The sequence below is a fragment of the Vanessa atalanta genome, chromosome 26 (genome assembly GCF_905147765.1).
Source record: "Vanessa atalanta chromosome 26, ilVanAtal1.2, whole genome shotgun sequence".
Classification (NCBI taxonomy): domain Eukaryota; kingdom Metazoa; phylum Arthropoda; class Insecta; order Lepidoptera; family Nymphalidae; genus Vanessa; species Vanessa atalanta.
This window is the reverse complement of record NC_061896.1, coordinates 2,470,218-2,497,855: the sequence shown is the minus strand read 5'-3', so window position 1 is coordinate 2,497,855 and position 27,638 is coordinate 2,470,218. Positions and strand designations below refer to the sequence as shown.

Genomic DNA, 27,638 nt, shown 5'->3' with positions numbered 1-27,638 from the left:
TTATCGAAATTAAAAACTTTGGATTACCTACGTATAAAGTTTTAGAATTGACGATCGTGCTTTTGCGAAAATTAGAGACGTACAGAATTGTAATTATTTTAAATAGTCATGTAATTTGATTTTTGATGCTAATATTAATCTGTAATTTAAAATGAACAATGATTTTACATGTCTGGATGAAAATGGCAAAGGTGCGGTTCCAGTTTAATGGTATAAGGTAATATTGTTATCATTTGCTTAAAATCTGCTGCGATCTTTACATGAAATATGCTTCAATATATATATCGTATATATATGTATATATATATATCGAAAAAAAAATATATTTAAATAATTATTAATATTAACGTTAAAACTTAACGAAGTGTTCGTTTAATACTTATGTAGATATGTGTGTTGTGTTTCGTTTCAAATTATAAATGCGATTGAATTACAACTGATAATCTTATTATTCTATAAGAGGGAAATAACACTAATCATGACATAACTATAGTTCCGAATGACTTGACGTTACTCCTATCGCGACGTAGACGATCACTAAGAAAGGGTATTTGGAAATTTCAGTTTGAGAGAAGAAATCCAAGGGGCCGCATTGTATGAATATTACCCGCACGAAGTAGGAGAAGATAGTAGTTTTATAGAATGATGTATTGTCAATGTTGCGTATGAAATATTGTCAATAATAAAGTTATCAATATAGTTGTCAACAAAGATACCATTATCTATATCCCGACTGTTATCAGATCAGTTGGATAATACCATTTGAATTATAGAAAAATCGCTAAGTTTCTAATCTATGCCACAGTAATTAGATACGTACTAAATTGGGTACTGATTGAACTTTGAAGATTTTTTTACGAACTAAATTTGATAGTTATGTAAAATTAATTCAAATTTAAAACGTGTTAAAAGGTGTACGGTTCAATTTTGTAAGCACTGAATTTGTATTTAAAATTTTTATTCTCATTCTAAAAGTATTGATCAATTAGACTAGTTTAAGAAAAGTTAAATCTGTTATATTATTTTGCTTGGTTCTCATTTGAGGCAGAGATTATTACTTAAGCCCTAAAGTATATTTATAATAACAATAATCCTTTTTAATTTGCAATATTCTTCCATAATTTGCTTTTTTATTTTTAGCGATTGATCTAACAGTAAAGAAGACATATACTCTTATGGATATTATTACCACCCTTTTATTTTAGTACGTTTTAAAAACACTGAATCGTTGGTTCCTTGTAATTACAACAAAAACACAGTTTATATTTATTCTCTGATCCGAAACGAGTTTCATGATCAGATTGGAGAAATTTTTGTGTAATCATAATTACCATGAAAGAACACAGACTAGAAATCACTACCCCTTCACTCCCTTAGGTAAGGCCTTTGCCTATATATTATATAGGCATATATAATATATATATTTATATTTGATTATCGTAAGCTGAGACATGTCTGAAAAAGCCATTTTATTCGCCGTTTCACAAATCGATCATTGCTTTATGTCTGACTTAGCTTATTTTTCTTATTTATTCGTATATACGTACTTGATATTCATAGTGTTATATAAGACGGGTTTCATTTTTTCATTCATATTTATCGTTCGCATATCGTCTCAACATATAAGGGTTTTTACTTAATATAACTTGAGTCTATCAAGTTTTAATTAAAATTCTTTATGTGCTAAATGACCTTCAACGGAAAAAAATATAGTATTTAGGTCAAGGCTTATACTTTTGAATGCTGAGATCTCGGCGTTTTCATTATGACTGAAAAAAAAAAATGCTTTGTGGATATTAAAATGGCCACGTTTGACCCTGGTGGTAGAACGCTGAACATGGAAAGCGTTTTAAAAGGTACGTGCACACGCATTTATAATGTATGAATTGAAAATTGCCGATGGGCAGAGGATTTAAATACTATTCAAAGGCACTCGCAGCTTACTTACTAAACAAACAACTGACAGTAAAGATGAATCAACGTTCTACGATACTTTAATTTAGATAACGTTTATATTATGCTAAGTATTAGATATCAATTTATAGGGCATATATAAATACTCTGTATATTGAAGCGGAAGTAAGTGTAAAGTTTAAAAGCTTGTTTTTAAATATTTGCATTAAATAAGTACGACTTCGTTCAGAAGCACCGTAGACAATTTATAATATGCGGTTTGTTTAATGATAACGGGTGTCTGCGGCTAACGCCCACATCGGGAAATTGTTCGATAAGAAAGTCCCCACGAAGATTTCTTCTCAATGGTCTTATGCGATATAATTTTCCATGGCACGTAATTTTTTTTGTCAGAAGTTCGTGTTTGTTACAGAGAAGCGTAACTATTGCAATATAGAATAACCATCACGGCTTAAGTAGTCACCGTACGTACAGAATCATAAATATTTCTTATGGTGTGTATTCCATAAGCGGATGATCGGTATTGGATCTTATTATGTATTCTAAACGGCCTGCGATAAAGCACATCAGTCCGCCATATTGAATACCAACACTTGTGCCACGCGATAGGCACACATATAATATAATTCTGGATATATGTTTTTTTAATTATTTCGATGGTTATATTTTTCAAGTACGATGAAAAGCAAGATTAATTAAAAAGCTAGGTCTTGGCATTTCTTTTCATATTAAATGACTCCAGTTCATAATGACGGGATGGAAGTTATAGATAGATTTAACAACTATTAAAAGTTGATGAATTAAAGATGACACTCTGCATCCCTTGAAGTGCACTGGAAAATGGGAATAGAGGGAGTGCAATCAACTGATGCTTAAGATAAGATGCATTTATGTAAAAAATTTGCATGACTAATTGTGGTTTTCTGTGTATAGATGCATTGTTAGTAACGTTATTTGAAGCGAGAAAAAGTTACAACAGGTATCAAATATTGATAAAATTTTATCACACATTTATAGATGCATTTATTATTACGATATAGTTCAACAAATCGATCGCTTAACATATATTATATTGCTTTTATTATCTGCAATCGTTTTTAGTACCTTGTCTCAATGATTTCGCTATCCTTATCGATATATCGACTATCAGGCTTTAAACAGTTATTACGCTAGACGGAGATGACAACGTTATGCAAATTAACGGAGATATAGGAAAAATTATATTTAATAATTTTCAAGGTGATATTAGTATCGTTTACACGCCGATTTGTATGTAAACACGTGTTTTATTAAAGATTTATCTCGCGTGCCTTAATTGAATTTCAAGTGACGCTAATGCTAAGGTATGTGTTAGTGGGGGGCAATTAGTTACGACCTCAGAATGTATACTGCCATTATTACATATATCAGATATTTATAATAATAATAATAATCATCTGACTCTTAAACTTGTTCGGTACAATGTTTTGTCTAGCGTTACTATACTTCTTATACTATATAACAGGTCTCCTAATATAACAGCTTTACTCTAGCTAAATAACTAATTAACTCGGCGTCAATCATTAAAAAACTCGTCTGTCCTGCCACGAATGGAAATAAAATGTAAAAAAAAGTTATATTCAGTGTTACTCAGGATGATGTTTGGATTATAACGATACTATATACATCAAAATCTGTTCAGGCATTTTAAAATTATGCAGAAAATAAGAAACTTACATACATATGTATAATGTATATGAACCCTGAAAACAATACACTCTTTTTTGGAAAGTCGTTTGAAAACCCCTAGGTCTTAATCTGGTTCAAATAGATTCAAAGTTTTTCGGACAGTTGCTAATTTTGTAAATGTTCTACCAAAATTTAATCAATTTTGATGACTGTCATCAAGATCAATCTATTTGTCTAAATTACAAACCCTTGTAGTCAATTACGATATAAATATCGTATCGACATCTGGTCTATTAAATTCAGCGCGTGTTTATATCCTTCAATCAACGGATTGAATAAATTATAAACCGGTTCAACGCATTTAAATAATTGTAATATAATAAAGGAAGTTTCCATATTTACATCTACGTTGATCGGAATGGTTTCGAAAAGCTTTGATGGTTATTGTTAACTATTCATTGTGTTTTTTTTTTTAATTTCATTTCGTAAATGCCGACCTGTGTGTTTAAAATAAGTTTTCTTCCAAAGTGTTCCATGTGTATTATATTTGGTCACATTTATTATAAGCGTCATATCAAGAATGTAATATCTTCGCTTCTCACATATAGATAGCAATTTGTGTAAAATAATATATACTGGAATCAATGTATTAGATACATAGAACATAATGTGTAAATTAAAAATAAATAAATTGTGTGATGAATTATAATAGTGACGATAAAATTCAATGATTGTATTAGCAGATCTTACAATAGTATATTAATACTATTTCGTTTTATTTATTGTCGTTACATATTTCGTTTTATTTACGGAACGAATGGTGGGTGGTATTGTTGTCAGCTGCAAGTTGAAGGTCAAAATTATTTATGAAAAATTACACTCTGCAAGATAAATTGTTCTAGCGTAGTTTGGTACTGTTTTTAGAAATGACGCTTAATCCCTTTTTACTTTTAAAAATAAATTGTATTTTATCACCCATATTACTATTTGGAATTTTCATTTACACTGTGTTCCCTCAGTGTAAGTTATATTTTTAATATGTATTTGTGATATTTCTTTTTCCCAATATAGAGATATATAAATATTATTTACCTTCAAAATTATTGTAACGGTTATGTTATGCAAGATGTTATCAAATCTCACTTGGTCAACGTGTATACTCTTGACGCGTGGGTCGTGTGAATCAGGCGTGTGTCACATTTGCAGACCGGTGACAGTCTTCAATTAGCGTCGTTTAGCGCAATTTGACTCCGTCACTTTTGGTTCTGATCCTTTCCATTATATTTTTACGTCCATTCCCTCACATCTTGCTTTGACGTAAAATCTTAAGCTATCCAAGAATCGCTACTTAAAATATTTTGGAGCGGCTTTTAGATGTCTTACGACAAAAGAAACACCGTTATCAGCCTTGTTTTTATATTTAGTCGTGATTTGAACAAGTAATGTTCCTGAAACATTTTAATGTTTATAATGGTTACTTACATTTTTCGAAGTTAGAGGAAAATTGGTGTTTCAAAATACAAAAATCCTCTAAAACCAAGTTGACAGGGATGCGTATCAACGCTGACGGCACTTTGGCTCATGGCTATATCCTCTGAGAGCATTTTAATCTTTCGACAAACTAGTAATCCCTGAAGACTTAGGTGAAAATTTGTACGTATTTTGTAAAGCAAATTTTTTATAATGGATTTTTCTATAAAAGGTACACATAATTGAAGATTGTAATGCAGTTCGTACAAAACGTGTAAACAGTTATGGTGATTTTTTTATTATATTTTAGGGTCTCAATAATATTCATCACATTGTCGACAGCATCTAGTAAAACGCGATGAACGGGCGTGAAAATAATTTATTCGGAAATAGTAATTTAAACCAGGAAAGCTTAATAAAAAGGGATTTATTCCAAAAGTTCAGACAATTGACTTCCAAATAGCTCCACTTTGGATATCACGTAAAATCCATTGAACAGTGTTCGGTTACCTAACGTGGCGAAACTTTGATATCAGCTTTCTTATATACAGTTTGAAGTTGAACCCTGTCGTTAGTAGAAGAATCTTTATGAGATTTCTATCAACTCAAACTCTTATTACATGGATCATTAGCTTTGTATAATGATGTACCACCCGTTTAAGTTTCACCTCATCGATGTTTGATTAGTTTTTTTTTGGTATCGTATTACTTTTGAAGTATTGTTTGTGGAACATTTCAATTTATTTAGATAGTTTTTTGTTTTTGTCTTACGTGTTTTTGTTTGTTTTCAAAGTAAGATTATATCTTTTGAACTGATGCAAAGGCTATTAACAGAAATCGAAGAGATGGAAGACTATTATTCTTCGTCGTTTTTTTTAAAAACTATTTATCAAGTTTTTTATCGTTCAATGTACTTATCTGTGAACGATTGATTACGGATTTAAAAATTGACTTTGATAAGCTATACCATATAATATTTGGAGAGATTAATGTAATATTTTCTGCGTCTAGACAAGACTCGTTTCCTATTAATACTTTTAGATTTATAGCAAGATAAGTTATTTAGGTATTTGTAGTATTTAACGGATACAAAGATAAAATATATTTCTTCCTCTGCAACGCAATGATTCATTATTCGGCGTCACCTGTAGATGATTGATTTGTGGCAATACACCGTATTGGGAAAAGTGACTAAGTTTACATATACGCAACCTTTAATACTTGGCGTTTTGTTTCTATCGTATTTGTAGCACGTATTTATAGCTTAGTCATATATATCTTACACCAGAAGTATAATCACACATCGATGCAACTAATTTTATAAAAAAACGAACGTTATGTATAAGAATTTCGGCTCACGAAATACGAAAAATAATTATGATTTAATAAAGAATAGTCCCCTATTAATATAGATGAAAATAAATATAAAGTCGGTGATTGCAACGTTGAATAGCGATGGTAATCTCAGTGTAGAATATCATGTCTCCTCTAAGACCGGGCGTTCCAAATCCTCTAAAAGACGATGAGCTTCCAAAACCCTCAGGCTCGCTGCAGAATGGGTTCAGTTAAATAACCTGAATGAACTATTGTTAGGACTGTTTCCAAGATTTTCGTTTTACAATTCCAACACGATTTTTCGTGTTTTATAACTTTTTTTTTTACTTTATTACATTTCTATGATATAGTAACTTGTCACGTTGAGGATATCTACTCGTTTTTTTTTTTTTTAATTTTGTATAGAAATAGGCGTTTCGATTTTAATAATCAACTACTGGCATACTATTGGATTTTTTTTGGAATGGCAGCTTTTGTTCACATTTTGTCTATATCGATTCAAAATAATTCAAATGTAATACTTTCATAGAGAAAACCGGATAAATTGCAGTCAGTAAAGAATTTATACATTCTTTTAAAAATATTCGATATTTTTTTATTTAGGATTTTTTTTTAATAATAATTTTATTTCAATTTGAGTGTTTTTTTTTAATTTATTGCTCAAGACCGGACCGCGTGCTCTGAATAAGTATTGTACGTAAATGTCACATGTATTAATACACGTACCGGTTTCAGAACGAGTACAGATAATTTTGTTTATGGTTAATCAAAAGGTCAAATGTCAGGGAAAATAAATTTTATATAATATTTTACATAGCATTGAAATTTTGCACACGCTTTTGGTACTGGTCACCAGCACTTTTTTAGTAAAACTAAAATGTATTGCTTTTAAAATAGATATAAAAACTTGTTATTACGAAGTATTTTTTTAGTTTTATGAACCAGTTGTCGGCTAGCGTAATGTAGCCGAGCTATTTTTTATTATTTTTAAGCGGATAGTTATATACAGTAATAAATAAGAAAAAACTCAGCGGCAACGTAATAAAGTTTTGAGATCGATAAAGATTAATGTATTCTTCGCTTCGACTAAACTTGCGAAAGCATATCGGCTCTTATTAAATTGCCTACTTTGGAAGTTTCCTCATATTTCCGTGCCCAGCTTCTTTAGGGTAACCATAAAATACGAGCGTATATATTACGACGCAAAAACCTTTAAAAATACATATTTACAATAAGTGCGTATTTTTAATATTCAACAAATTGCATTATGATAACAAAACATTTTATCCAAAAAACTTGCTATTTAAGTGTCAATTATATTAGAGAACTGTCGACAATGCGACTTAAGGAAATCATAATGAATAAACCGGATTATACTGAACATATCATATATTTATAAATATTAACAATCAATAAAAAATATGTTTGACGTCAAACAAATAAGATATGTAGTGTTCAAGCTTAAGTCAGGTGCGATTCCACAAGGTCGCTCGAACGGTCGCATGGTTCAAATAAACTGGTTTGCTGTCCCTCCGATTCGAAGTCAGTTTATACAGGTCAAAAATAATCCTTACAGCATGTTATGTAGTCAAGGTGAACTTAAATTTTATTATTATTCCAATTTTAAACTGGTTTTCGTTTTTTTTTTTTTTTTAATTAAGTACTTCAATGTTTTTAATTAATCCGATACTCCAGCCTTGTGAAATCGTTCTACATCCGAAATAAATGTATGTCATTTAAATGGCAAGATCGAGTGGAATTAATACAGTTAAATGAAGTGGTTCAGATGTGTGTCGCATGGCTTATTATGTTACTACAGCTTAAAATTTATCGAATTTGCATTGCGTTTATTTTCATAGATATTGTGCCTATAAATTTAGAACAGTTGGAAATTATAAAACGATTCAATTCAGAGACAGGCGTACCAATGGCCATTGCATTAAGTAGTCACTGCGCAGCGACCATGACAGTTGAGATGTTATCAGCCCGAAATATCACTGGTTCATTCACATATTAAACGGAAAAACTCCCAACGAAAACTAAAAAACCTACAACCGGTAAATAATAAATAGCTATCAATGAATCGAAATCATGCCTTTGTAATTAAATTGACATTAATTCTGATTTCACTCTGTATAATGTCTGTTGAAATAAACAACACACATACACCGGTGTAAACACATATGTACAGCAAATGCAATAAACAATGTACTGTTAGAATTATATACAATATTAAATAGAATTCAATTAAAACTATTACGTTGATGATAACTAATTTCAACAGATGATTGCGTGTAGGTAACTGACATTTGTAAGGTTTACGAATGGCCTCGTGTTGTTGAGAATCGCATTTTGTTTTATTCATTGTATTCGTTCGGATTCATTATAGTAGTAGTAGTTTCCACTTTATACGCGGGGGTTAGGAATTCTGTGTCGGTGCTAGCGATAAAAACTAACCCATGTAGTATTCCAGACTACAATCTATCCATGTGGCAAATTTCCCTCAGATCCGTTCAGCCTGTTTGGTTTGGTTGAATAACAAAGATTCAACCATACATCATTTGCATAATTATAATATTAGTAATATTTTAACAATCGAATTAAAAAGAACGCGTGTTCCATACTTGATAGTAATATGTGTTAAAACGTTAGTCTGTAACTGTGTTTAGACCAAAAAATATTCGTGGCTGTGTTATAATGAATAATTAATTATTACATTCGTTTAAGTATTAATTATTTGCTTATTTAGATAAAACGTTAAGCACACACATTAACACGTTTCAAATGTTTCAAAATGGCTTTGTTTTCTTAATAATAGAATGGTATCGCACTAATGGACTTTATCGGTTTGTCAACCTGTCTAAACTCCGGACGAGGGTATGAATGTACGCTCGCGCTAAATATAGACGACTAATTAGTAAATCTTATTAAATATATCATATCGTCCTGTTGAAAAATATACGTATTATTTTAAATCATTTATTAAAAATCGTTACAAATGTACGATTGATAATCGACATACGATATAATTTCGCGTTTGCTGTTAGTTGATTTCATTGATAGTTCATGTAATGTTTTATGACTGTTATGTATTGAAACTTTGTTAGTATGTCTATAGTTATAGACCAGTATAACATATTCCATAACTATAGGTACATAAATCAACGTTACTTAAACGCACTGATCAATCGCTTCGTCATACACATATACTTTTTAATAGTTATATAAAATGATAAAACTTCCAACGTGTACTTCATTTGTTTTATAACCGTTTTTTTTTTTTTTATAGCAGTTCTTACGAAATAAGATCTAAGTTAAAAGTATTTATAAGTTGAATGGGCGATGAAATATTTTAAAGATTCATGAGTAAAACGAGAAGGAAACTCGTTTTTTATAGTAAATTAAAGCGTCAGATTTTCTTTACATCTTTTCGTTCGCCTTTCGTAATTCTAATTGGACGTAACGCAATCAGCTGGGTAAATTCTTTAAATATTCAAAGTCGGGTTTCGAGTAACGAGGGCCCGTAATTCTGCGGAACTGTTCATTTTACCTGTAATTACTGTATAATCATTTAAATCGCTGTGAGATTTTTATTTCACAAGGGCGTGTCGTATTCTAATAGCGCTTCTGGGAAATTTGAAATGAAACGTTTTCAGATCTATTATTATTGTTACTTACTAGAAACGATAATTTCTGCTAAGGGATAGTAAAATTGTTTACGAGTCGTAATTCAGAAGCTACCATTGGTTTTCTACGTGTGGATTATAAGGCTTCGATATTTTTACAAATTTTGTTTTTATGAAAAATATATGTGGCGAATAAATAGGCCACTTGATGGTAGGTGCTTTCTACCATAGACATTAGCGCCGTAAGAAATTCAAATCATTCCTTACATCCTCAATGCGCCACCAACCTTATTATGTCCCTTGTGCCTATAGTTATGCTGGCTGACACATCCTTCAAACTCGAACACAGTAATACAAAAGTGGCGGTAGAATACATGATGCGTGGGTGGTACCTACGCAAACTAAAAAAGTTTTTTCATCGCTTTTGTTTATGTTTTTATTATTTTGATTGGGTTTATTTTTGACGCATCGGGAAGCATCACAAACGAAACATCAAAACTAACTGAGTTGATCGATACTGTTTACACAGTGATAGTGTAAGTTTCTTTAAAAATATACGAATAGTGACCTGACATTACCTACTTTGTTTTTTGTGTGTTTTTATTTATTAATGTTTTATTTATTTATTAAACGTTTTATTCAAAACAAAATATAAAAAAAAACACCTATAATTTATTAATAATAAAGTTACGAATATTCTTAGATATAGATATTATGTTTTAAAACAACTGCATAAATTCAATTTGGAACTTGAAATATCTTAATGCGTTTATATGTTATATCAAAGTACAGATCGTATTTATCAAAGGTCTTCTTCACAGAGTATATTTTACAATACACGTAATCAATATTAATTAGTAAGCCGATTGAAATTGGCACAGGCTATCATTATGCGACTGTAGTCACGCCCGACATTACATCGTCCAAATGGACCAAGGACAATGATTAGCCATATATTATAGCCTAGCTTAGAGAATAGAGAACTTTCTTTTAAATTCACTTCGTACTAATAACGATAAAGTTCCATTGGTTTCGTTTCGTTCGATTCTAGAGGTTGATGGTTCAAAATCCGGGTAGGGTCCATCAAATGTTATACTAGATCTGCTTTTAAAAGGTGGCAGTGTGAACTTTCCGCGTAATGCTGTCGGACCTGCGCCTGTACTGTCTTCGGTCGTGTCTGGTTACCGCCCCCATCGGATTATGAGAATGCATTTGTGTTTGCGCACATGTCTGTAATTTGTCTTACATAAATGGCTTTTCTTCGATGAGATTAGTATCCTATTGACCTAAATAGGTCCGGAGAACATAACCATCACAACAATTACCACCATCATCATCAATAGCATCAAGATCAACATAATTACCATCACATCATCACCACCAATACCATGATCAACATCGTCACCATTATCATCATCATCACCGCCAACACCTTGATCACCATCAACATTATCATCGCCTCCGTCATCATCATCATCATGCGATTTATACAATAGTCTTTTGATTAAAGAATACGTAGAAATAATTTGCATGACTAGTGATTGAGCATATCGAAACATTTTAACATGACATTTATTAAAAACTAGTTTTTTAAATAGCATTTAAAGCTTGTCTTTAAACGTAATAAATCTTACAAATGACCCACTTTTTTTATAAAATTGCACAGACGCGGTTTAAGTAAACGTCGAAATGTTATGTTCGCGTTTTAGTCACTGTGTTACTTAAAAACTGACCGATTGTGATTAACTAAACCAGTAAAACAATCTAGTCGCGCGTAACCGCGACCAAGCAGTGAGTCTTCCGCTATCACGGAGACGGGCAAGGACACGTTACACTTAGAATTTGTTCAAGAGAAAATTAGATGAATTTAAAGTGTGATTAATCTTCTTCGCAACGGTTGAGGTGGCATTTTTTCAGTAGTTGGATATTCATTGCCTGTTTCTTTACTTGGATGACTGAACGAAACCAAAAACCTCGTCAACCTCACAGGATCATTCCCGTGTTTGTAAAAAGATGTCACTTTCAGACGTAGTAAATGTCATCATTCATAAATATGCAAACCCGAATGTGGGTGTGATATATTTTTACCACCTCGAGGAGTGAATTAAAATTAGTAACCTATGTCCGTCCCTGGGACTCGAAACTATATCCAGACCAAATTGTATCTTAAACAGTTCAGCGGTTTAAGGTTGAAGATTTAACAGAGCCAGTTTCTGATTTATAATATGTGGATAGATTACATGTCTTATAATATTGTCAATAAGCTGATCGATTAAATCAATCGATATTGTAAACCGTACTAATGTTTTTGTATGACCTTTTTAATCCTGATTGCCAATCGTTTATTTAATGTCTGAATGTTTCATGTTCTGCCCAGTTATTATTTTTCAGTAATTTGTCTCCTTTGTTATTGGATCTATCTCGGTATCACTAAACGCTTTTTCCATCCCTATACGAGATGACGTTTGTGTTTCATTTGAAAAAGACTTTTCTATTGTATTACTAGATGTGGCCTTCGGAGATGACTAAGCCTTTGTTTGTCTTCCATTCCTCCCTCGTCGAGTACCTTTTAATCCTAATGGCTATTTTAACTGATAAATAATATGAAGATGATAATATAATTAACTAATTAACTATTTTTTTATTTTATATTTTACAAACTTTGTGTATCTTGGTTCGCTCGTTGCCTGAGTACATATATACATAATCATTATTTCATTCACTTTATAGACATTTAATTAAATCGGTAAATTTATAGTAAAACTTAAAACATCAAACCTTTTAACATTGTTTGTAGACTTACAGAATAAGACACGATTTGTAAAAAAAAACTCTTCAAATGTAATTTTAGTTTTTTCTCTCTTTTGTTTATCCAAACGCGATATAAGCATATAACTCATATGCTTATATTGCGTGCTGAAATCATGTGTAACATTCAGTACGTAATCCTTAGTAAGATTAGCTCATACAATCGCGTTATTGACTATTATTTGCGGTAGATGCATCAACAAAGTCATACATGTAATATCTAGAAGTCACTTAAATAAATTGATTTAAACATGTATCTTAATCAAAACAAAAAAAGAATTAGAGCATATTTACTTCTACTCACTCTCTAAATTGTTCAAATTGATAAAAAGGTTCAATTCATTACCAATCACATGAAAATGGAACATATCGCTATGAGATTATGACCAATCGACGTGGAATCGTCCGTAGATGATTGTAGGCTGTTCATTATTTGAATTCCTTTGATCCTTCCCCATTTATTTAATACCCAGCGAAGCGGACGGTCTGTGGGTAGTGTTAATATTAAAAGCAGTTTCGAAAATTGTTTTCTAAAGAATTTAATATAAGTGTTTACTGAACTATTAAATTTTTATCTAAAGCTCAAGGGCAAGTGGGTAAATAAAATTATATCTCGTGTTCGCAATTCCTTGCGGTAAGGAACCTTTTTAGATCTTTTAGATAAATATAATCTCTAACTACCGTCGCTTTATTAAAATGTAATCGTACAGTTTTACACGTTTTGTTAGTTTAATCTTCACATTCCCTTTTCAATGATTAATTAAATATTATAAAATTGACTTCTGTGATTTTTTTTATTTAATTTTATTATTTTGGCAAATTTATAAGCCATAAACAAATGTTTGCTAATAGAAAAAAAAACACAATTTGTTTGTTGTTGAAGTGTTTGGGTTTTGTTTAGAGATAGGAAATGTGCACAGAATGGCTAGTCGAAATATAAATCATCTTAAGTTGATTAAATTTATTTTTTCTTAAAAAAATAACAAAAGACCCAAAATAATTAGTAATCTTGTACGTTAGTAATCTTGTACAACATAACTTATTATTTTGGATCTTACTCAAAAGACAAAGTGACATAAAAAAAAAAAAACGATTTTGTTCATTCACTTCAAGTCTTACAAATTTATAAAATTCGTAAGACTTGAAGAAAAATCCGTAATAACATTAATGATTATGAAAGTTTTTTTAACCTGATCTACGGCTGCTTTTAAGAAAGTTAAGCTATTTTCCGGAGCAAACGATAATTTAATATGTACGTATAATTCCCCCTTACCATAAAGCATGGCCGCCTAAACCAAATAACGGCCTTTTCCCGAGAGCCTTCTGTAGCACCTTTATTTACAGCATTGCTTACGTCCGTTGGTCTTAAAATGAATGTATAGGTAGCGAATGAAATTGCGTCTATGCGTCCAGAAACATAGGTAATGTAGAAAAGGGAGGAAAAAACAAGACGTAAATAAAAAAAGTAAATTGAGGAAAAATAATCCTTAAAGACATTTATACCCTTTAATGAACTATCAGAATTTCCTTGGCTTAATTATCATAATTATAATCGATAAAATTTTGGTAATGAGGCACATTTTTGCAGGAAAATTTACGATATTTAACTAATTTTATATTATATTATTAAGTTAATATAACTTGTTATTTAGTTCATTAAATTTAAACTTGTGTTGTAGGGTGTTACAGGTAAGTCTCGTAAAGGGACGATTGACGCAAATTGAATTCGTATTTACGTGATCCTCTACTCGATGTAAGGTTAAATAAAACCGGTAGTAAAGTTAGAATTAGCAAACAAACACCTAAATATAGAAGCGTAAGTAGATTGTAAATACATTACTGTTCTTTTTAATGTATGTATATCGTATTTTTACGATATTAGTAAACGCTGCGAACGGAAAACAAGTATATAACCATTTTAATAAAAGTTTCCCATAAATCCTCCGTACGTCGTAACTCTGAAAATTAGGTCAAGCTCGGATCATCTGTTCGGATGCTGTTCTACCTGCGAACTCAGGTTGTATATGATCTGTTAGTATAAGTTTGAAATATTTTATAACCTCCGATTATAAAATTATGATCGGGGATGAAAGGTATATCTGTAACAGTAATAATCGAAAATCTTGAAATATATATTTTTGGATTATTTTGTTTTTTTTTTTTGTTATTCAAATAAACTGAACATTTGTGCCCTGGAACCAGTTTTCAGATCTTGCCAAGATCTACTGAATTTTCCCAAGGCCTTTGTGTACAATTTATTTCGAATGGGCGAAGAAAAACTTTTTAGGAATCTAAATATGTTCAAAGAAATCCTGAGATATATTCGTGTATGGAGGCATCGTGGGATTAGGCTTCGAGTCTTATCTTTTTATCAGCATTATGACGTAGGACATTTTAAGGTATTTTATCTTGTATTTCCTACAAAGCTTTTTAATATCAAAAGATTATCGCTCGAAATACAAAAAAATATATATACGAGCATGTTCAAGGTGTAGGTACCATTACAGTAGCCATATTCACGCGTTAGCACGTGATGCGAGCCGGACGCATAAATTCAAATTTAGCAACTTGACCATAGCATCCGTTGTTTGGTCCCCCACAGATGATTATAGCAACGTGCTCGCCAAATTTGTTATTTTCATCAATTGACGAAAACGCTATGATTTGTTAAAAGATAATGTTTTTTGTTTTAAATTAAACAGTTTGAGTTTCCCTTGTTCCTGACCGAGAACATTCGAAGTGTTAATTTTTAATAAATAGTTAGGTTTGGATTTCTAAACATAGCAAATATTTTTGATAATTTTATTTACATTTACCTCAAATAAAATACTTGTCAATTATATCTTCTAAATATGTACAACTCGTGAATTTTACATATTCGTAACAGTCATTGACTTTTTTTACAGCACGTAAAGGTCACGAACTTAAAATTTATATTTTTAAGTTTATTTTTCGATATGTTTACGGTTTTGGAAATAAATGTTAACATTATCAAAATCACAGTTTGGAATTTTGATTCACTCGAGTAAATTCTTATGGAATAAAATCTTATATTAAAATAATCATTTGATTTCTTCACATTAAGCAGGTAAACAGGCGTTTGAAACGGCAGTTATTTGTTTAGTATCCAATCAGACTCAACATTCTGTCGTAAGTGCGTCCTTAGCACTGAATGCCTAGAATTCTACAATATCAACCCTCGTAGGACGGTTGTGTAACTGTTACTGTATCTAACAATACGGCTCTCGGGAATTGTCTGAATGTATTTAACGTTGATCCTGAATATATGATCTGCACTTTACCCCTGCGAATAGTTCGTTGGACAGACTTAGTAGTTTATTTAAAAAATATTTAAATTGTTAAGTAAAAGTGTAGTTATAAACTGTAAAAATTCTCACTGCTAGGTTAATGCCTTTCGTTTTGAGGCGTGGCCCTTATTTCCAAAGCAGGTTTGTCAATACATACATGTAACAGATTTTCGTCCAATACACTTAGATTATCTTGTGATGTATTCCTTCATTGAGTAGTAGATGAATTATAAACGCAATTTATAATTCATCTCCTAAGCAAGATTTAACCGTTCGAACCATTGGACCACCTGAATTATTTATGATTTTTTTATAATTTTTAACGTACGTACTTAGTATACTATTCGTAATGAAATCAAACGTTGTTAGTATCTTTCATGTACTTGATTTGTGTTTGCTCGTGCTCGGCGATGAAGGAAAACATCGTGAGGTAACCTGCATGTGTCTAATTTCGACGAAATTCTGCCACATATGAAGCAGCGCACCGCATTGGAGCAGCGTGGTTGAATATGATCCTAACCTTCTCCTCAAAAGGAGGAGAAGGTTAGGAGGGAGGAGACCTTAGCCCAGCAGTGGGATATTTCCGGGCTGTACGTGTTGTCTGTGGTATCTGGGGTAATATTTTCAAGGTTAAAATATTTAAAAGAACCGTTAAAATGTTTGCAATACGATATCCATCCCATATAACTTAATTTAATTCACAGTGAGTTTATCGAAAAAACTTAACAAATACTGTCAATTTTTTCATAATTAAATTTAATTAAAACAATAATACTGCATGTAGGTTTATTATACTATAAGAAAATAAAGATTTACTTCATTTTTAAACGTAAAATATTCGTATATTTTTTATGATTGAAATTATACGTGGCTTGTCGATGCATCACGATAGCATCCAAGACCACGCAATACGTTAGTATCGTGTCTATAATTTTATGCAAATTATATTCTTATGTTGGAGTTACGTCATAACAGATTGAATTTAAAAGGTATAAATAATTCTAATCTCATAGACAATCGTTTTTTATATTTTCTTCGATATAGATTATTTTTTGTATTTAATTTGAACTATATTTCACTATACTATTATACATTTTTCAAGGTCGTTTGTTTAATTAACTCGAAATAGATTGTGAAAGGGTATCGAGCTAGGCTAAAATAAATTCGAATCTAATAATATAAACTTAAAATGTCATGATTTCGTTGGTATAGGAAATGAACAAATTACATTATGCAAGGTTAAAGTTAGGAGGACTCAAGTCGAGCGTGAGACTTGGAAACTACGCAAAATACGTTAAATATAATAGCAATGGATGTAGGTGACCGACGTGACCATTATTCAGTAGTTATCTGTTTCATGGTTATTACATTTCTATTTTGTCGTCTTAAATAAAACTTTTTAAGGGTTATTTTGTATTTAAAAAAAAACCGACTTGTCAATTTGGTCTGACCTTATTAAAATTATAAGAAAAACCTTCGGTTTTACGTCTTTTGTTTTAGAACTAAATGAGGCCTAATTAAATTTTATTAATATGGTTATTAGTATTTTACTATTTTTTTGTGTAGCGATGCTAATTATAAGTTCATATTGGTCCGAAGTCACGAGACGCCCGGCAGATGTAAAACATAGAAATTGATGATTATCGAAATAATTTATAATGAAAGGAAACCATTTAATAAATATAGACCAAAATAAATAAAAACGCAAAGTTTCGTTAGCTCAAAAAAAATTTTTTTTTTCTTATTCATCACCAATAGAAATATAAACCAAAGGCTCTCCGGAGATTCGATAGTATAAATAATGTTTAAATATAAATCTCTACAACATTTTACAAAATATTGAAGTTGTCGGTAACGTAAGCTTAACAAATATCATAACGATAGCTTGAATGTTAGCAGTAGTTCCGTAGACGAAACCACAAGTGCGCAATTGCGAGAAACAAACAGGACTATAGTATTAATGGCTTTTGTTCAGTAACATTTGTGTGGTTTGGGTGAGAGGTGGAAAAAGCTGATGCTCACTCGGTATGCGAATAGGAATTGTTTCTGCACTACAATTGTTCAGTTTATTAAAAGTTTTCGCAGCTTTTGGGTAGGTATGAGAAATTCAATTCAACGAGTGAGTATTTTATGAAGCAATCATTTTGGATAGATATTTTCTTTAGTTTCCAGATTCCACAGTTTCGCCCCCGTTTGGGGTAGGCATCCTTAATATCCTTATCCTTAGGCTTCTTCAGTTAAAGCGTAACAAATAAACAAACTTACCGTCGCATTTATAATAATATTTTATTATAATATATTATCATAGTTCATTTCTTCTTAAATAAGAAACAAGATACATACCCATATCCAAAACTTTTATTCTGCTTCTATGATTTTCTTCTGATTTTCTTCGATTCATCGTTAGTTCTGAAACTAATTGAATCTTTACATCTCTCATCTATATTTTAATGTATAATCTTACGTAGAGGAAGTATTATTACGTTTAACATCAACCTTTGCCTTTTGTCGTCATTGGACAAACAATATCAGTAATCCTCTCCAATTTATTCTCGGTTCCGTCTTGACTGCTTCTACGTACAATAACTAACTCTAGATAATATGGTGTGTCTTGAGATTTGCTTATGCGTCCAAGGTCTTGGTCAAAATCTATAGGTTATTAATTTTCGCCATGCGGTTTCGCACGTGTGTCGGTCGTATATTTGAAGTATAAAAAAATATGGGGGATCAAACTTGCCTCATACCATATTACATCACATTCGGGTGCAGTGGTGTAGACATAAAAAAAAAACAACAACAGACTGTCATGTAATTATGTAATTTTATGTATGCTAGATTCTGAAAGCTGATTTGGTAGGAAAAATCAAGATTTAAGCGCTTACCATTTGCAATGGCTGAAGTTTTAAAGCGATACAATATTTTTCTGATCTAAGATTTAGTTCTGATCAAGTAACGTTATGTCAACGTAAATATTATTAGTTATTTATCAATTTTCGATCGATCCTTACGTATTCTTCCCTCCCCGACTAATATACTATCACTATTTGACAAAACACGTCGATCCGGTGTTCTGTTGATCTTTGTAAGAAATACAAATTTTCGTATGTATAATGATGTACTCCTGACCGATTCCGACTATGGTCGCAATCCTCGAGAGACTAGCCAACTGCATGATATGCACAAGTGTCTGCGCCGACACAAGTGCACTCTCGTTATCCGATAAAACCAAGTGTTCAGACGAAGGAACAACGCCATTACTTGCTTTCCTAGCACGGGACTTTCTACTTCCTAAAAAATAAAATTACACAATGACTTTTCTTCGGACCGTTCCAGGGTTTAAACCCAGCCGGAGAGGTATTTATAATATTATATTACGTATATTCGATATATCTCAAATGCAAACATACGATGCTGTGATGCACATTTAATATTTATTTGTTTGAATCCCTCCGATGCCCGCCGAGCGACACACTTGTGAAACAGAGCGTGAACAAAATCGAACCGCACGTCCGATTGCGCTGTCGCACTCCTCTTGTGAACTATTAGTGCGTTGATGCCTTACAATTTACTATTCATCAGTCATCCTCTTAACTCTCCCTCTCGTCGATTTAATCTACCGAAATCATTTGTAAAATTGTTTTATTTTATAATAATCAGCTGCATGACTTGCTTAACGCAGAATCGACTGCCAAAAAGCAATACTTTGTGTTGGTGTGTTGCCGTCGAGCTAGTTTGATTACAGGCACAAAAACAAACATACAGGCACGTCCAAAATAAACCTAATCAATATAATAGATACATCAAAGGCTCTCAACATTCGTATGGAGATTTATGTTTTGTTGGTCCGATCCGATGTCCTCGTTTGCAGCTCAAGAGCGATGTAGGGAATGATTATATTTGTTAAAACGGTATTGTCTTTGGGTGATGGGATCCACTTACTAGCCCCCTTTTCACGCTCAGTGTCTTTCGCCGGTTCTTCTTCTCAGGTTTGACTTTTGACTTTCGTCAGGTGGCGAGTTTGTCGTCTGATTTACTGTTATATACGCGTTTGTATTCATTTTTTAAGTATATCATCGATTCATATTCAGTATGCACCTATCATATTTCATTAGCTTCGTCCGCTTGCCGAAACTATTTTTCAATATTAATAATCACTTATCTTAAATTATATCCTTGTGTTATTTCGTTTGTGCAATATTAATTAATGATCATATAAAATACAAAGAGAAACCTTTGTAATTAAATTGTATTTCATTGTTTATCCAATTTACTGAATTTCGTTTCGTTTTAAGTTGATTATGCAGTATGAAGTTTGAAATTTTGTGGTTCGCGATAATCAACTGTGGTGATTCGGAATTGCAGTTATTTAACGAGTTGACCTTGGCATTTTGGTATTGAAATTTTACATATGTTCATGATATTTTTGTGTTTATCTGTGACACGGATATTGACGAATGACTTTGAATAATGTTATTAACGTATAATGCTTCAAATTGGATATTTATATGAACAGTTTGCTTCTAGACTTGTTCTGTCCTATTCCACGATATGATTGACATTTATATGCATTATTGACAAACATTTAAACACACAAACTTTCGCATTTATAATAACATTTGTAAATTAAATATTGCCAACGCAAAAAAAAAAAAACTATAATAATGGTGTGTGAACTAATAGTTTGGAAAATTAACCTAAAAAAATTATAATTGGTATGGAACGTAATAAACGATAATGAATAGGAGGCACGAGAAATGACGCTACTAGAGCCGAGCCCTACTGGCCTCCGGCCAAACTCCTGCCTATTACTGTAGCCCTGGTACTTGCGATTGAAATGTTTATACATGTATACGTAAATCTCGTCCGTCCTCACATTGAAATATTTTACCGTTTCCTGTAACTTTTCAAGTTTATAAAATAAACTTGTTATTTTATGGAATAGAGATGGCTGAGTAGTTTCAATACGTGATCTTAACTAAAGGATTTAGACAAGACTAAGTTCATGCACTTGATTTGTGCTTATTTTTCATTCTGTGCCTCGATGGTGTCTCGAGAAAACTTGCATCAGTTGGGTGTTAATCTGCCATATATGCGTATCGATTGACGCGCATGATCAATTGTGCGTTAGCCAATAAGTCCCAAAAACCTCAAAGAATCCCTTGCTCATCTGGGAGATTTAAATATGGACATCATTTTAATATGTACCTAAAACAACAGGAAAACAAATCTGTATAATATAACCTCCAAAAATAGCTTGTATTAATATTTTAATTGAAAGGAAAACATATTTAATTAAAGTAAGTATCAAGATTTTAATGTTAATAACAACAATGACTAAGATCGTTAAATGTATCTACAAAAGCTTCGGAAAATAAAATCGCGATTGTATTTACGATGGGATTTTAATGCCGCAAGCCAATGTCGAACGATAATCATCTTGAATTAGACAATAACCTCTATGACTATGCAGTATGTATGTACTCGTAATTACATGATAGCCAGTATGAACCTTAATACTTTGGATTAGCGGCTTATTGTGAACGTTTATTCGATAGTAGGTATTCGTTTACGAACAACAATAACCCTTATTAGTTTTATGTTAGAGGTCTGTTTTCTAGGAAAATATTAAAGGAAATATTGGTGTAACGTGCCTATACAACGTAATTATATTCGATTCATCTTGGCTTATTGCCAAGATCCTTATGTATTTCCTTCGGCCTGTTATTAGTTTGTTCCTACAATTTGTAAAATGTATCTGTTACTACACACATTATGAATGTATTCATATTTATTCAATTTCACGTTCGATATTTGAATCATTCTAATAACATTTATTTTTTTTAAATATACATCTGTGTGTATAATATACGAAAAGTTACGACAAATTGTAAGACAAATTTGACGTAGATTTCTGTACATAAAATTGTATTTTCTGTTATTATACATAATGATTTAATGTACGTAATTAATATGCCTGTGTAATTTTACCGTCGAAGAGTACTGAGTTTCTTGTCGGTTCTCTCGGTTGATCTACATTCCGAAGCTTTAGTAAAATTTATGTAAAATTTTGAAAATTTGATTATTATTAACGTTTTAATATTTTGTTGGAAAAAAATAAAATAATTATATGATATTATACAATTATTATTTATTACAATTTAAAAGAATGTGTTTTTAACAAGATATTTTTCATGATCACTAACACATTTTACAACGAGAATGATCGAAGTAAGCATTTTCTAGGTCGTCGACTCAGACTCTATCTATACGTGATTATACGTGAATACATCTCCGTCGCGCAGGTGTGCGAGTGCATCATTACTATGACTTATAATATCCGTAATGAGACCTCTAGTCAGTTTCAGCTGCATCGATATCGTAATCTACAGTTTGCTATAAAACTTATCGAAAATGTTATAGTTTTAGATGCCGTGATTTTTTTTATAGCGTAATTACATTGAATGTAACTTTTTTATTTAAATGCATTCAAATTTTAATTTTAAGTATAGAAAGTAAAACTCAAAAACATTAAATATGTTTTATTATGTTAATTTTATGTTATAAGTTAATGTTGAAGTTATTTTCATTAACAAACGAAAACGACTTTCAACAACAATACTTGAGTGTAGTGTGATGAGAAACTAAAAGCTTACCAAGGCATAGACGAAAATAAATATTTACCCCGCATCATTACACCAAAGTATCGTCTTTTGAAATCGCACAGTTTACACTAACCTGCAGCGACGTCCGTGATTATTATTTCAACGTGCACTTTATTCCATTCTCATGGTCTGTCTCGTTTTCTCCTTTTAAATTTACCCTTTGTTTTCATTTATTCAAACTTTGCTCGAGATATTTTTTAATCTGGCCATGCCATTAAGCTTACGTCGCCTGCCCGTGACTCTTGAGGTCTGTTACTTAATTCATTATCTAAATTTGTTCCGTCCTCTTATATTTCATTGTTTTCTACTTATATTTGATTGTATAATGATTATTTTAATTTTTTACAGTTAATATTCCTTGCTCGTGATTTTATTTTCTCTGAATTCTCTGTTTAATTTATAATCCCATTAATCGTTCTCTGTTTTATACGTCTTTTTAAGTTTGTGCTTTGTATCCATCTAAATTAATGTTGCTACGTCTGACATCTAAAAGTTTTTCATTTAATGGGTTATTTAGATCTGCAATGAACCTCTTCTATATTTCCTCTACTATCCTTTCCTTTATGTCTCAAGTAATGCACTCTTTCATCAAACAGACCCCGTATGCCTGTTTATTATATAAAAGAAACTATGTGGTATGAGTGGATTTATCAACGAGACTTTTAAAAAAAAATGTTTAGCTTGATGTTGTAGTCGACGTGAAAATTTATAGGAACAATTTAGCGTCACTCGCAATTTAAATAAGTTAACGATGTACAATAACGATTCGTCAAATATACGAATCAGCCCTTCTAGTAGATATTATATAGATTAAATATATAATATTATCTCTTCAGCTTCTAATCTATTTACATTTCAAAGGAAATCCTGACTTTCGTGTAAATTTAGTAAGGTTGTGGTTTGGACCTTGCAGACTAATGTTTGTTTATAGGATAAATATCTCACTACAGTCTTAACGCTTGTAGTCCCTTTCATTTTAGTTTTAAAACCTCTTACATTGTTATATATATATATATATGCTCAACGTTAACTTAAAATAAATCGCTTATTAATTTAACTAATCTGACTGTTGGTGACTAGAAAAAGGATTTAATTTAAAATCAATGGGATATGTTCTTTTTTTTAGAAATTAAATTTTTAAACGTGCTTATTAGTACATACGAAATAATCGAATGACTTACGAACTTATTTTCTAATGAATGCAACGTATAATGTATTAGGTCTCATGGTTTCGGGTACACTTACAGTATAAGATGCGGTCCTAGTATCTGAAAGCGTCAACTATCTATCGTATAAACTATAAGATATTAGATATGAGGGTCTAGTTTTTACTGAAATAACATATAAATACTTTTTATTGAAATCGGTTCAGTATCGGTGTCAGAATTTATCGATTACAACCAAACGAAACTTTCCTCTTTATAACATTATAGTTATAGAAATAGAATTGCGTGTCAACCGTCCAAAAAATAATAATGATAACAGAAAATATTTCACAGACAATATCCTCCCGTTAAATGAGAACATATTGTTGGTCTCGGTTTCAATAGCAGGATAACAGTTATCATGTCGTCCGATCCGTCCGCCATTTCCGAAATACCTGGACACGTCGGAAAATCACTCGTGTCGATATTATCTCGCACTATGGCAGGGCCTTGAAATGTTCACTCATAATAGTGAAAAGCTCTTCCGTCTCGTTCATTTATCAACTGGACTTGAAATATTTTGCTAGTTTATTGATACCATGTTACTATGTAATTTGGTGTGGTGTTATTCTTGATAAAGACAAAACCGTCAAGTAGAAAATCATTGTGGTATTGCAAGGCAAGAGATTATTTTATAATCTGTACATTATGTATTATAAATGCGAAAACTCATCACGCTTTAACCGCAGAACCGATTTAGATTTATTTTGCTATGGAGATAGTTTGACTCCCAGAGAAGGACATATGCTAATTTGTTTAATTCCCCTCTCGAGGGTGTAAAATGGGGGAAGACTGTTGGTGTGCTATACGTAAAGTATTATTAGAGTTTGTTATCTTTAATCAAACTTTTTACTCATTTTACTGTAATTTTATATTTTGTTCAAACAGAAGAATTGTGTGCCCATAATTTTACTTACCTATTTCTGTATTTCTCTATTTAACATTGAATTCAATTGAACTATAATAATAGTATTTAAATGATCAAAATATACGAAGAGTTTGTGAACTGAACTTAATACTAACTATAAAAATTATGGTCTACATTAAGAAATGCCCTTTTGTAAAATGTTTTTCATAAAAAAATATTACGTATCTGTCCGTTGTCAGCGAGTACCTCGACGTCTAAACGAAGCACAACATCGACGCAAAGATACGCTTTGAATGCAAACTCGCAACAATGTACGATAGCCGGATGAAATGAAGAGGGGTTCCTATAATAGATAGTCGAATACCTCGAGCTGATTTTGTTGGAAATTTCCTTAGATGTATACAAAGGATACCTATTTATTTACGACGTGTAAGTGTATAGTGATTGTTATTTATTTAGTTTTGTTTATATTGTTATTATAAATTTTAATAGAATTAACTCAATTGAATTAACGATGAGCCGAGATGGCCCAGTGGTTAGAACGCGTGCACCTTAACCGATGATTTCGGGTTCAAACCCATGCAGGCACCACTGAATTTTCATGTGCTTAATTTGTGTTTATAATTCATCTCGTGCTCGGCGGTAAAGGAAAACATCGTGAGGAAACCTGCATGTGTCTAATTTCAACGAAATTCTGCCACATTTGTATTCCGACAACCTGCATTGGAGCAGCGTGGTGGAATATGCTCCAAACCCTCTCCTCAAAGGGAGAGGAGGCCTTTAGCCCAGCAGTGGGAAAATTTATAGGATGCTAGTGCTAAAAAAAAAACTCAATTGTAACTAACTAATCTATTCAACACCATATTTGAAAAACGATTCGTTTTCCTTATGGAGTAATAGTGTCTAATGACGTTATCCTTTATAATTGACGGACTAGTATCTGTACTGTCATACTTTTACGCTACGATCATTCCATTATTTCCACCGTCTCCAACGTAGATTCCCTTTATTTCTTTTAAAATAAGTAATATAGCACAAATCTATATTAATATTATACATGCGAAAGTAGCTCTGTTTGTCTGTTACTGTCTCACGGCCAAATCCATGAACCGGATTTGATCTAATTTGGTATGAAACGAGCTTTTACCACAAGGATCTTTTTACACTTAATACTTGACTTATCCTTAAAACTCGAAGAAGTCGTAGAAGTTGATATGTTGTAGTGTGAAGTGTCACCAAGCAGTGAGTGGTTATTATAAAAACATTGTCCATAAAACTGTTAAGTTGAACGCTGCCTATTATTCTCAAAAACCGACATCCATACTTTATGTATAAACTTTATTTTTATAAGGAATCTCCAATATTTATAAAACATTTTGTTCGAAACTCGATATCGTAGTACAAAGCCTATATTGAACACTAGTTAAAGTTTCTCTGTTATTTAGGAAGCAAAATAAAATTCGAAATTCAATATCTATAGCAAAATAACGGAATTCTAATAAAAACAACGCGAAAACGATATCGGCATGTTTACAAACAATCTCGAACAGATGAATGAACCAAACCAATATAAATCGACCTTGGACAGGAACAACGGTGAATACTTCACTTAGTTCATTCGGAATGAATGGATTCATTGAATTCATTCAAGTATCGTACCGTACAAGTGTTAATTTAAGAAAATTATATATATTTCTTTTGTCATTTGTTTTGTAATTTTAAGTAGCTGTTATGCTTTAAGTATACTGTTTCGGTATTTTAAACTTCACTGAAAGAATTGAGTGTTTTTACTTTTGTAAACTAAGTATTCCTTTAGATTAACGAAGATATAACTTTATGAATGAGGTCTTTCATATTTGATTTATTTATAGATGTTATTTAATAATAGGTTTGAAAATTGTAAATTGGTTTTGTAATTCGTTACTAATACAAGCGTAAAACGTTTCTTGTCCTCTTAAATAATTCAATTATTACATATATATCTATCGTTACTTTCGCATTTATAATAATATATAAATGCGAAAGTAACTCTGTCTGTTACGCCTTCACGGCTAAAGCTCTGCATCGAATTTGATGGAATTTTATCTCACACCGGACGACCACTTAAACTTTAAAGAAGCCGCGGGCGACAACTAGTATATAACAGAACAACATTTTTGGATAGCTGACAAGAAGAGGTTTCATTTTTATTGATATTAATTATACGTAAGAAACAATGGATATCGAAGAGGTTAAACATAGGAATTTGGATACACAAGAAAACACGCTTTAAGTATTCATGGGTAACACTTTCTGGGATAGTATACTCCTATAAAAAACATAACAATTAATTTCAAAATATAAATATAAAATGAAAGCCAGCGTAATTATGATTTTTATCAGAAATTTATATTTATCTCCAGTATCATAAACTCGGTCGAGAGTATTTTGTAACATTGATCGTTCATAAAAGTATATACCATATTCGTACACTCCCCTATTTTTAAATTTCAAATTGAAAAATTTCAAAATTTTTGTTGTAGAATATTGTCGTTGAAACCTATGACAATAAACGATAACTAAAATAATTTAATATTGTTTGACATATAAGGGTCACATCTACTTACCACAAAACGTAGCGTCATTTGACTTTAAAACAATAAAATGTTTTGACTTACAAGTGCAACTGGGCCGTGACCTCTCCGTTTATATTACTGACCGTCGCGTGCGCATATGTTAAGAATGTGGGGGACGTGCTTTATAATGATAGAACAATCAAAAAGTAATCTTGCTAT

At 31.6% G+C, this 27,638-nt stretch overlaps 1 protein-coding gene across 2 annotated transcripts in view; it reads left to right on the top strand.

Moving 5' to 3' along the window:
* LOC125074004 (serine/threonine-protein kinase MARK2-like) overlaps positions 1–27,638 on the top strand; it is a 157,564-nt gene that overhangs the window by 32,981 nt on the left and 96,945 nt on the right. The window lies entirely within an intron of this gene.